The sequence below is a fragment of the Alligator sinensis genome, unplaced genomic scaffold (assembly GCF_000455745.1).
Source record: "Alligator sinensis unplaced genomic scaffold, ASM45574v1 scaffold611_2, whole genome shotgun sequence".
NCBI classification, from domain to species: Eukaryota; Metazoa; Chordata; order Crocodylia; family Alligatoridae; genus Alligator; species Alligator sinensis.
In genome coordinates, this window is record NW_005841869.1 from 4,096,705 (window position 1) to 4,107,755 (window position 11,051).

The 11,051-nt window shown below is 47.4% G+C and overlaps 1 protein-coding gene across 3 annotated transcripts in view; it reads left to right on the forward strand.

Annotated features, from left to right (window-relative positions):
- Positions 1-11,051, forward strand: part of MVB12B (multivesicular body subunit 12B) — a 75,751-nt gene that overhangs the window by 36,848 nt on the left and 27,852 nt on the right. The window lies entirely within an intron of this gene.

Genomic DNA, 11,051 nt, shown 5'->3' on the forward strand with positions numbered 1-11,051 from the left:
GCCCTCTCAGGCAGCTACAGATAATAACATACGGGGAAAATTCCTGAACGAAGTGAAAAATTATTTATAATAATGGTACTCAAATAGAGAGGAAATAAGTCACTTTAAGGGTATATAAATTTTTATGATAGTGTATAAACAGCCATAGCTCGTCTTGTCTCTCCATCTCTCCCTGCAAAGGATGAGGACAACATCCAGCATAAAGAAAAATATAATAAGAAAACTAAGAAATGAATGGGAAAGGCTGGAGGATTGATCGCCCGGCGTATTTGTATATCCTGATGTAAAAGGTGCTGGTGACAGGTGGCCAGGCTTCTTCTGTATAAAACCATGTGTGTGCTGTCAGGGCCATGCAAGCAGCCTTGTTGCGATTGATGAATTGCCTGCTTTCTTGATTAAACCTTCCGTCACTTAAGAAACAAAAAGCCTGTGTTTGGATGGCAGAGTGGGACATGTCAAAAAAATCTGTCTGCTTTACCTTTGTGCAGATGTTGGGCACAGACTGTAACATGTATTATTAAAATGAATGTGGCATTTACTGTGCATTATTTCTTTCCTGGGAGAAAGGACCTGTAAATTATATGCTAATAATAAGCTTTAACCCTTTCAGAAAGGGGGAGATTTAAGAGTGCAAATATTCCTGTAGGCTTCGCTAATTGGATGTGGTCTAATACCACTGTAGCTATCTCCCTGAAGTTAATAAACAGCGCGTTTCAGGCCAGTGCCGATGCCCCTGGGGGAACTTGCTTCCAATAAGTTTTCTGCTGTGTAAGTGCCATCGAAACATAAACCTTTTGAATTGCAGGATCCTCTGCCAAATTCTGATTAGAGGCAGAAACCAGCTGCCTGTTCAGGGCAGAGATCTGTCATGGGCAGCCACGGAGGCCTCGCACCTTCGGCTCGGAGCTCAGCATCTCTCCGCACAGACTGGGCAGCTCTGCCAAGTCCTTCCAGCCCCCTTTTGGGGTGTCACGTTCCCCCGCTCTGCGAGGAGGCCGCGATAGGGGGACGTGCGGCACCCTTTCCAGAGAGTCTGGCAGGGCATTGCACTAGTTAGCCAGCAGCTGAATTGGCAAAGCAAACCCCTCTACTTGTGTGCGACATCAGAGCAGTAGCTAGCTGTGTGTCTGGGCAGTTGGAGAGGACTTGCACAGCCAGAGCACGAGTGCAGCTGTGCCAGCTTCAGCGATGGCAATGACCACATCGGATTAGCAGTTAGTCTTGCGTGCGTTCTTCTATCGGCAGGCTTGACGTTGCAGTTTGGACGTGTGCTGGAGTTAGTACGTCACTCTCTACCCCAAGCCCAGGTCTGCTTAGCAATGCGTTTAACTGTTGAGGTTTGAACGCTTGCTCCTCTGGTGCAGCAGCTGTACCTTGTGAAACGTGCGGCATCCTTTCCACAGACGGGACGTGCCAAATAGCCAGGGTTCTTGTGTCGCACTCTTTACGTTTTCAGACATTGGTACTGCTGACTGACCGATCGATCGCTACTGCTGCCTTAACCAAGCATCTCACCTCCCTGAGTATACTCTGAGTATATGCCCGCCTCTGTGGAGTTTTGCTTTGATTTTGTCTGAAGGTACCGAGTTGATTGGGTTTATCTTGGGTGCAACTGAGTTTGATGTTCTTGGGCTATAAAATATGTGAACTAGTGGCTGGGAAAGAGAACAAAGCTCAGAAATACTATGTTGCTTACAGGGAAGCAGGTTGTGGCTGTGTTAGTCTACAGGTGAAAGGAATCAGAACTCGTGGGAGAGGGGATATCTTTTATTAAACCAACTAGATATTTGCAAAAAAAATCTTTATTTGCAAGCTTTCAGACACACTTACCCTCCCTCAGGCATAGGAGAATGCAAAGACTGAAAAAATTCTCCTAGTGAAAATGAACATTCATCTTTCACAGGAGAGCTGAAGGTGCTATAAGATCTCCCAGTTGGAGTAGTTCATTTTCTGCAAATTAGGCTCAGATGAAAGTTTGAACAGGCTTACAGAATTGGAGATAGCTCTTGCCAGCTGTGAACCCCAGCCACTCCGGTATTTTGGTGCAAGGGCCTTACAACGGGTGAAGCCGACATAATTGTGACATGTGGATGTGGCAGCCGTGCAAGTGAGATTTCTGGGGTGTTGGGTCCCTGAAGTCTGTTGCTGGTTCGCTGTAAAAGTAAAAAAAAAAGAGTGAAGAAATTTAAAAATTGGTTTAAGAGACCAATACCGTTGCAAAATCCTACGTATGTGAGGAGGGCTCCATCTAGTTTAAAGATCCTTCAAAAGAAATTCATGGAGCCAACATTTAAATAATATTTTAGAGATATCAATTATTTGTTGCCTGAACCAAAGCTTATGGTTGGAATGTTTTTTTGCAGACCCATATGTTAAACTTGCCACAGCTGCGTACCAGTCACACGCATTTTCTGCTTTTAATGAAACCTGCCTTTTCTTTCACTCTGACTTTTTCTTCCTTGATTTAGTTACGTTTTTCTGCAAATGCCCATTGCTGTTCCTGAATTCCGAAAGTTTTGATTTTATTAAACTGAAGATGAAGGTTTCAACCTCCCTTAAAATAAAGAGCAGTAGGTCCCGTAGATGGGAGTCGAGATGGAATAGATCTGTCACGTCCCTGAAAAGAGGCTCATTATTCCGCAGATTTGTCTTACAGTTGTCTCTAAGAAAATGAATGATGCTAGGCTCTCGCAGAGCTGGGATCCTTTGTTAGGCAGCGAGCTGTTTTCTGCATGCCTGGCTTGTTCTTACAGCATAAAAGATCTAGCGATCTACTGATAAAGCAACATTCATAATTTGAACGAGGCTGCCATTCTTGCCATTTTTTGCTCTGTGCATCACTTGTAAAGACATGTTTTGCAAGGAGTCTCTGGAGCAAGTGGCTCTGGACAGTGAATAAGTCCTTTATCTTTACATCCTTTTTGTGCCTCTCTGCAGAGATGTCGATGCAATGATTTTACTCGGAGCAAACGGACAGTGCATAAGAGAATGGCGAACTCTAGCCAGCATCTGTTTCAACTGGCATTTATTGTGTTATGGAGACTTTAAAAAATAAAGAAATACAATAGGAGAGGAGGCAGGTTCCTCTGGGCTGCTCTGAGAGGTGGCATGTATTCCTCCCGTGTCTAGCTTTGGTGACTTCTGGCGTTGTAAAGCTGATTTTTCTGTCATCGGTGTACTCATTCTGGAGACTTTGGGTTTTCTGAAATGAGCAAAGCAATTTCTGCCTGAAGAATTCATGAGTCTTCATTCCAGTAAAGCCAGATACTCTCACCTGCCCCAGCACTGCTGGCACCCCTGACCTTTGGATGAGCGAGTCTGGGGTGCGCTCCAGCAGATACGCAGCAGCATGCCGGCTCGGACCGGCAGGGACGGTGCAGCCATCTCGCAAGTTCTCTGTGGACCTGCAGGTCACGCAGTCGTGTAGTGCGTGCAGCTCCGTGTCACTTGGGTGGCCACCCCCTTAAGGTAGTAGCCACTTCCCATTAGCAAACGGGGCAGCTGGCCAGCACCCCGTGTGCCAAACCTTCCTGCAAAGCACTCGTCGAATCGCTCGGGTAAGAGCTGCTACAGTGCGTGAGCCGGGTTCACCGGTCTAAGGCTGCTGCAGACGCTACAGAGCAGTCCAGTGGGAGCTTCCTCTGTGCAGCAGGGATCTTGTCTTGCGCTGGGCCGTGGCAGGCGGGGGACTCCTGCAGCTGGGGTGCAGAGCAGGAAGGACGGGGCAGGGCCGGATCTTCTGCTGGCAGAAAGGATTTTGCACAAGCCGCGCAAGTTAGAGGAGCCCCTTGCTCCCCTAGTGCATGGCTTTGCCCGGTGGCCTCGACTCCTGGGCTCCAGCTGCCTCTCCCAGTACATCAGCATTGCGGGGAACCAGGCCCTTAAGCTTTGTAGCCCGGGTAGGTAGTGTGCTGCGAACGATGCTTCCAACACTGCCGGGCATAAGGGCGCCCAGTGGAGCATTGACCAGCTCATCCAGGCTTCATCTTTCTCACTCAGGCTGCCGTTAGCCACGAGGAAAGCCAGAGATCTCCCCAGAGAGGTGGTGGAGGTGTTTAAGGCCTGGCGTGACAAAGCCTTGGCTGGGATGATGTAGTTGGGGCTGGACCTGCTTGGAGCAGGGGTTTGGACCAGACGTGACCCCGTGAGGTCCCTTCCAGCCCTCGCTGTCTGTGATTCTAGGACCCTGCTCAGAGCACAGCACCCTTTTCTTCCCCCACAAAAAACCCACAACCCCTCTTGAAAGAATTTGCCAGCGCAGGGCCACAAGCCCTGTCCTGAATATCGTACCGTGATCGGTTTGTAGAATAGCATCTCGGTCAGCGCGGCCCTCGGGATGCTTTGCTGTCGCCTCGGCGGGCTCCGTTGCTTGCTGTGTATGCCACAAAAAAGCTTCCTTTTCTCGTCGGTTCCCCCAGATTAAGGACGGGAGAAAAGGGGCAATTCTGTTACGTTTCAGTACCGACCTGTCAGCTTCTTCCCTGTGTCAAAACGTCAGGTAATCCGTACCACAGTACTGCCACTTGCTTCCCCCCGATATACATTTTCTTAAAAGATATTGTATCTTTTATCCGCATGTAATGAGGACAGACATTTTAATCAGAGGTTAGTCATTTATTTTTGCAAACTATTGTTTTGCTTCATCATTTTTGCAGATAATTAAATGGATCGCTTGGCACAGTGTGTCTGCTTTATTAAAACAGGTAATTTTGAAAAAAGAAAGATGCTATTTTTTGGATCACTGCACAAGAATTGCTTTTATCTTCATCTTTCAACACGGTTTCTGGTGGTTTTGCAATGCGCTCTCATGTTCAAGTACTCCAGTGCACTCCACCCTCCGGAGGGGGAGGTCCTGCGCTGCATTCGATCTGTCGCTTCAGATCCTGGCATCTGCATTCCCTGCCTCTCTTCAAGAGACGCAGCATTAAATATCATGTTTGCGAGACTGAATTATCACCAGGAAAGGCCAAAATAACGGGCAGTTTTTTATGTCAGCTGCAGAGCTTGTTTCCAGTGTGGAAACTTCCTCGCAGGGCGAGAGTCAAGTCGGCTCTGCTCTTGCCTTATTGCAGTTCCTGCTCCGTGGGTACCGGAGCTGGATAGTCTTCAGATGTCTGCCCCAGCAGCGGCAGCCCAAAGATGGGTCTTGTGCAAAGGGCTGCAATGGAGTAAAATTACTTGTGATTTCACCGGGAAAGTGCTTGCGTGTGCTTGTGTGCCTGAGTGAGGGCGCCTTCCAATGGGCACCGTGCTCCTGGGTGGATTTCCCTCTCTTCTTTCCAAGCAGCGAGTTAGGGCCGTAGGCCAGGAGGTGAACGGTGCAGTTGTGAGGTCTGCTGGGAACATTGTCCCTGAAGCAGGTAGACTTCCTGGCAAAATCATCCAAAGTGCCTTTTGGGCACCACGCTGCTGAGCTTGATTTCTTCTGCTTGGTGCTGCAGCATCCGGGCCTGGGCTGCTGCACGGCTGCTCCCAGAGGCAGGTCTGCCAGGACGGCTGTAGGCATGCGCCTCGGGCTCCCCGCACACCGCCAGTCTGCAGGCCTTGCTCCACGGCTCAAGTGCCTTTCAGGGGCCTGCTGGTTTCTTTCTGTCCAGGGTTATATGTGGGCTTCCTCAGACTCTGAGCACCCCCCACATCTGTACTAACAGAAATAATATACTCTCTTCATCCCCAGCTGCGCAGAGTGGGCAGAGAAGCGGGTTTCTAAAGCTGAAGGGGAGGGTGTCTGTGTTTCTGAGGGACGGAGAGCTCGAGCAGATGCAATTCTCTCTCTGCTTCCAAACTGGGGGGTCCTTGGTCATTCCAGTTTCTCACGGGTGTGAGGCTCAGTCCAGTTCCAGCTCCTGCAGTCGCACGGGATCTCCCTCGGTGGACTGCCGGGTTCCTTATTCCAGCACCACAGAGCGATGCAGAGAGCATCCCAGTGCTTGTGAGGGCAGAGGCCTTGAACCGGTCTCTGCGCTCGGGCGAGCACCTGGGCAAAGTGCTGTTATCAATTTCTGTGCAGCTGAGCGGGCAGGCTGCGGTGCCTGTACCAGTTGCACGAGGAGTGCAACCTTACAGAGGGGCTGCACTGTATTTGTTTTGCTTGTATGAGTACCATAGTTTAATTTTTCTTAATAGGAAGCTGCTGTGTAGTTGGGATATTTAAACAGTTATTAACCGAATGACAATTAACAGATTGCACAGACAGATTTTCTTTTGAAAACCTCTGAAATTGAGTACAGTTTGCAAAACTATCACGGCATAGTAATGACAATGAATTTTGATTTCCCGGAACTGATATTAGACTCCTTATTAAACTATGTGCATCTGCTTTTAATTTACTCCAAATAATTGGAAAATGCAATGAAGCTTTCCAATTAAAGCACGGCTTTATGCTGTTTAATAATACCCCCATAATATTATAGCTTATGAAGTGACAGGTGAGTTGGTGTATGAATAAAACATAAAGGCAGCAATAAGGGACAGAAAACCGGAGACAGTTGTTGGGGATTTTAAATGCTGGATGTAATTTGCATATATTAATCTCTTCTTTTCAGCCTTATCAGGCATTCTTCAGTATTTGAAGTTAAAATAGCGTTGACAGGCGGGAGTACGCTTAGTTTTTTCAAGGATTTATTACTTGTATAATTTCTGATCTTTAATAAGCAGATATGACTGATCCTCATAGTTCTATAGAAATCGGTTAATTGTTCCAGATGGCGTGTACTGATTATGCAAAATTACTTTTCACACCATTTTTTTTTTGTGATGGAGTTTGGAGTAAAATTAAATTTTTTATAGCCTTCTTATCATGCTGTTTTACAGTGGTTTTTGCACAGAAGTTGAATTTAATCTACTATATTACATTGACCAGCACAGTTATTCTAATGTAGCATTTTGTGATTTGACAAAGAATAATAGAACACATTGCTCATTGTTCGTTACTGTGCGCTAATAAAAAGGAGTTCTAGTGTAAAGAACCAGGCTGTTATTTATGAAGAATGCATAATTCACGCAGTTAAAAATGCAAAATTGTTACAATGAGATGCTCTCTCTTTTGGATAGAATATCTGAGCAGAACAAATGAAAATAGTCTTGTTGCTGCAGCTTCCACCTAATAAAGAAGGGTATTTTTAAATGCGTGGTGTGGTTAAGTGGTATTTTCTTTATTAGGAGGAGCAGTCATCCAAGCAGCATGTGCCTGGCCCTATCGAGAGGTGTCGGTGGTGGTGTTTTCCCTGATTAACGTAATCCAGATATCTCAGTGGCATAATTTCATAATTGAAAAGCATTTATAAAGGTTGTTGGGTTTCATTTATCTAATGAAAAGCTGTTTATACCAAATAAACCACACACGCAATAACCCCTTGTTAATAAGGTTATTGTGATGCATTTTTAATGTTGACTAAATTGTCAGATTATTAGGGAGCCTGCTGCACCGGTTCCCCTCCAGGTCTGCGGTGCCGGCTTGCCCAGCGCCGTCACGGCCCTGCCCGGCGTCCCCGTCGGCGAGCTCCTCGCAGCGCGGGCGGGTGGGAAGGAAGGGGGCAGCCGACGGCCCCCGCCGGAGCTGCCAGACTCTGCTGTCAGTCCAGCCGCGCCGGCGGCCCTCTCGCCGCGGTGGAAGTCAGACTGCGGGCGGGAAGCGCTGTTTACCTTTGCAGCCTTGACAGTTGTATAAAGTATCAGGTATCGTGGCAGTTGTTCCAAAGCACATAGTCCTCGTTTATGCTCATTGTCTGCTACAGCAGGTTTGTCAAAGAACAATGTCAGAGTCTGTTTAATTTTCTTGTTACTTTTCAGTATTTGTCATACTCTCTCGCAGGCATGACGTGAACTTTTTTCGCTGACAGCTCTGACACCATCTCTCGCCGCCATGATTTATATGAATCGCGCAGACGTGGGAGGTTGCTAGGTTTGGGGGGCTTTTGTTGTTGCTGTTTTCCCCCTCCGTTTGACAAGTTCTGGATTTGGGGGGGTGAAGTCATGCCTTCTACCAAAGCAGCCTCGGCGGCAGCGTTTTCACAGCTCGAAGGAAGCGTCTGCTTGTTCGTTGCTGGTGTGGGCAGCAGAGGGAGCATGTAATACTGTTTGTTGTGTGGCGTGAAAAACGGCGGCGTTTTATAAGCCCGAACTGCCACTTTTCAGTCATTTATAAAAGGGCTGAAGGTATAGTAGGCTGGGATTGAATCAACGTTATTAATACGTGAGAAGCAAAACAGCACACGTTTGAAAAAAAATGACCTTGTAGGTAATGGAATTAATTTCCCCAATTAAATTAGAAAATTGGGGACGCAGTAAATGGACTTTATAAAGAGTGCTTATGTTTAACTCGGTAAGAGACAAGTAATTAACTCATCCATTACGAAGCTTAACATTTCCAAAATTGTTTTGTGTGTTGCTACTCCGTATTATATATAGGAGTCATACTATAAATCAGAAAAAATTAGAAAATATTTGTTCTAATGAAGTAATAATTTGGTAGTAATGCTTTTCATCAGCACAGCTTAAGGCTACATTAAGTGGACAGTCTTTATCTGGATTCTCTAATTTTAATCTTCAAAATGCTATCTAATGTCTCATTAAGACTTGCATATAATGTATCTTAAGTACAGTCATTAAATATAGTTTAGGGAGATTTATGTTCAGATATTGCTTAAAGATGTTTTAATAGGCCCATTTACTCTGATGATATTAATGAGCTCTTAACACATATTAGGCTCCTAAAACTAGTGGTATTATGACTCTCGGTGAGCAAAACACCTCGGAGTCTGTAAACGGATTGGATGCTCCAGCAAGGTTGTTCCTAAATGGGTTCCTCGCGCGCTCTCCTGGACCCGTTTAACTCCTTCAGGCTCTGGCGGTGTCGTCGTGTCGAAGGTGTTGGTGCTACTTGCTGTGAACGTCGGTGACGAGCTCGCTCAGACGTTGTGTGTCGAGTCGGTTGTGCCTCCTGGACGTGCGAGGGGTTAACAGAGATGGCTGTTTCTCATAGAGCCATATGTACGACAGGGGACTGCACGTTCCCACCTCATTATGCGAATATCTTAGACCTGCTGTAAATGAACTGTAAAATGCTACGCACATTTGTTCAGTTCGTAGCAATGAGAACATATTTACAGAACTAAATTAGGGGCTAGGAAAAAATGGCCCAACCTGCGGTCCTTTTCTTGGAAATTCTAGCTTTTAATAATTTACAGTTGCAACGTAAAAATAATATTTTATCTTCAGAAGGAACAAAATTGTCTCGTTTCAGGAATGTTGCTTTACTTTCCAGCTCACGGCTAGAACGAGCAAAATGCTCTTATTTCGGTTTCTATGCTCTCCTTTAAAAAAATACCAAAAACCCCTTCTGAGTCCAGAGACTCTTATAGTGACTAAATTGGTTTGTTAGAAGACGATAATAGCAAATTTCTTCTTTTCATAATTGGACGTTTCTTCCCTGTGGGCTAATGTATGCGCTGCCCTTGCATACACAATAAGCTGTGCTTTTGAAAAGCCATAACTAGCTAATAAGTGCTGTGGTGTCATCAGAGAGTAATGGTTTGCTGATTAGCATAATTAATGACAAATGGTGGTGTGGAACTGGTGGATTGGTTTAGTGGATGATGAATGCATCGCGGCCCGAGTTGGATCCTGCCAAGTAGGCCTTGCTGGCTGTCAGCCTTCTGTTCCTGCACAGGTAGACCTCATTAGTCACCGCGCGAGTGTGCCAGCTCACATTCACTGCTGTTCTGAGCACAGAAAACTTAATAACACGAGCCACGGTGCTGTCCCTTGTTTTGGGGAAGCAGCATCCCGAAATCTCTGCTTCCTTTCTGGCCAGTCGCTGGTTCCTGTCTCCGCGCGAAGCAGTTAGCGCACGCTTGTTTCCAGACTGCCCACGTACACGCTGCCCGAGCGCGGCGAGGTAGCCGCCACGCGGTTGCGGGGAGATGAATGGCTGCGTCTGGCTGAAATATTTTTGCGGGCTGCGGATGTGCTCTTCCCTGCGAGGCGAGGGCAGGAGAGATGCGGCAGGCGCCCCTCCATGCTAGGAGACTGGCGTGCTTATCTGTGGCTTGATTAATCAAAGCTAATTTGCATTCGCAAATGAGACTGATAAAAATGGAGTTACCTTTTCACCTTTAAAGTGGGGGGGAGGGGAGGGGGATTATTTCTGGGGTGTCTTTCCTTTAAGTGATAAGCAACTCCTTTACCAATAAGGATGAAAATCCTTAATTTGTGTTAGCGAAAGGGGCTAATTATTGTATAGTTAATTAGCATCTGGAAATGAGGATTATCTTAATTACAAAGCACAATTTCCCTAATAGCTACAAAACTGTAAGTTTGATCTGTGTGGAGATTGGTGACTATTATTATGTAATTAGTGATCATATTAATGGTGTGGAGTATTTAGATATAATTTGCATATGCAAATGAAATTTACCTGATAGAAATATGTGGCTCAGCTAATGACTCTGAGCACTTAAAAATCAGAATACGTAATGAGCTCCAGCACCTTCTTTGCAGTTTTCTGATAGTTTGGGGAGCTCTTCCTCCTGTAGCGAGCATTGGTGCCGTGGAGGCTCTGGCGCCGGCGTGGGGCCTCCGGGCCTGGAGCAGGCGATGCGAGCCGAGGGGGGCATCGCGCGCCCTCGCTCTCGGGGCCGAGGGGGTCATCGCGCGCACTCGCTCGCTCGCTCGCCGTTGAGAGTGCCCCCGGGCACCCCGCGCAACGCCTCCCTGGCCCGCCTCAGTCTCCCTGTCTGCAGCCCTGGGCAGGCGCTCGCGGGTCGTGCGCGCGGTGCTCCCGGGCTGCAGGCTCTGGGTGCTGGTCGCGACCCCTCCGGTCCCAGGTTGCAAGCCCCGACCCTTTGCCACGCGGCTCCTTCACGCGGTGGCTGCCCCAGCTCCGGCGTGGTAGGACCTGCCCGGCAGGGCGGGTGACGGTCGTTCTTTCCGAGTGCCCGGCCTTCGCAGCTTGCAAGCGTCTCGGCTTTATTTCTTGTGCGTTTCGTACAGCTCTGGGCACGGAGGCGGCTCGGCAGGGGGGGCCCCGGCCAGGGGTTGGCCTGGGTGGG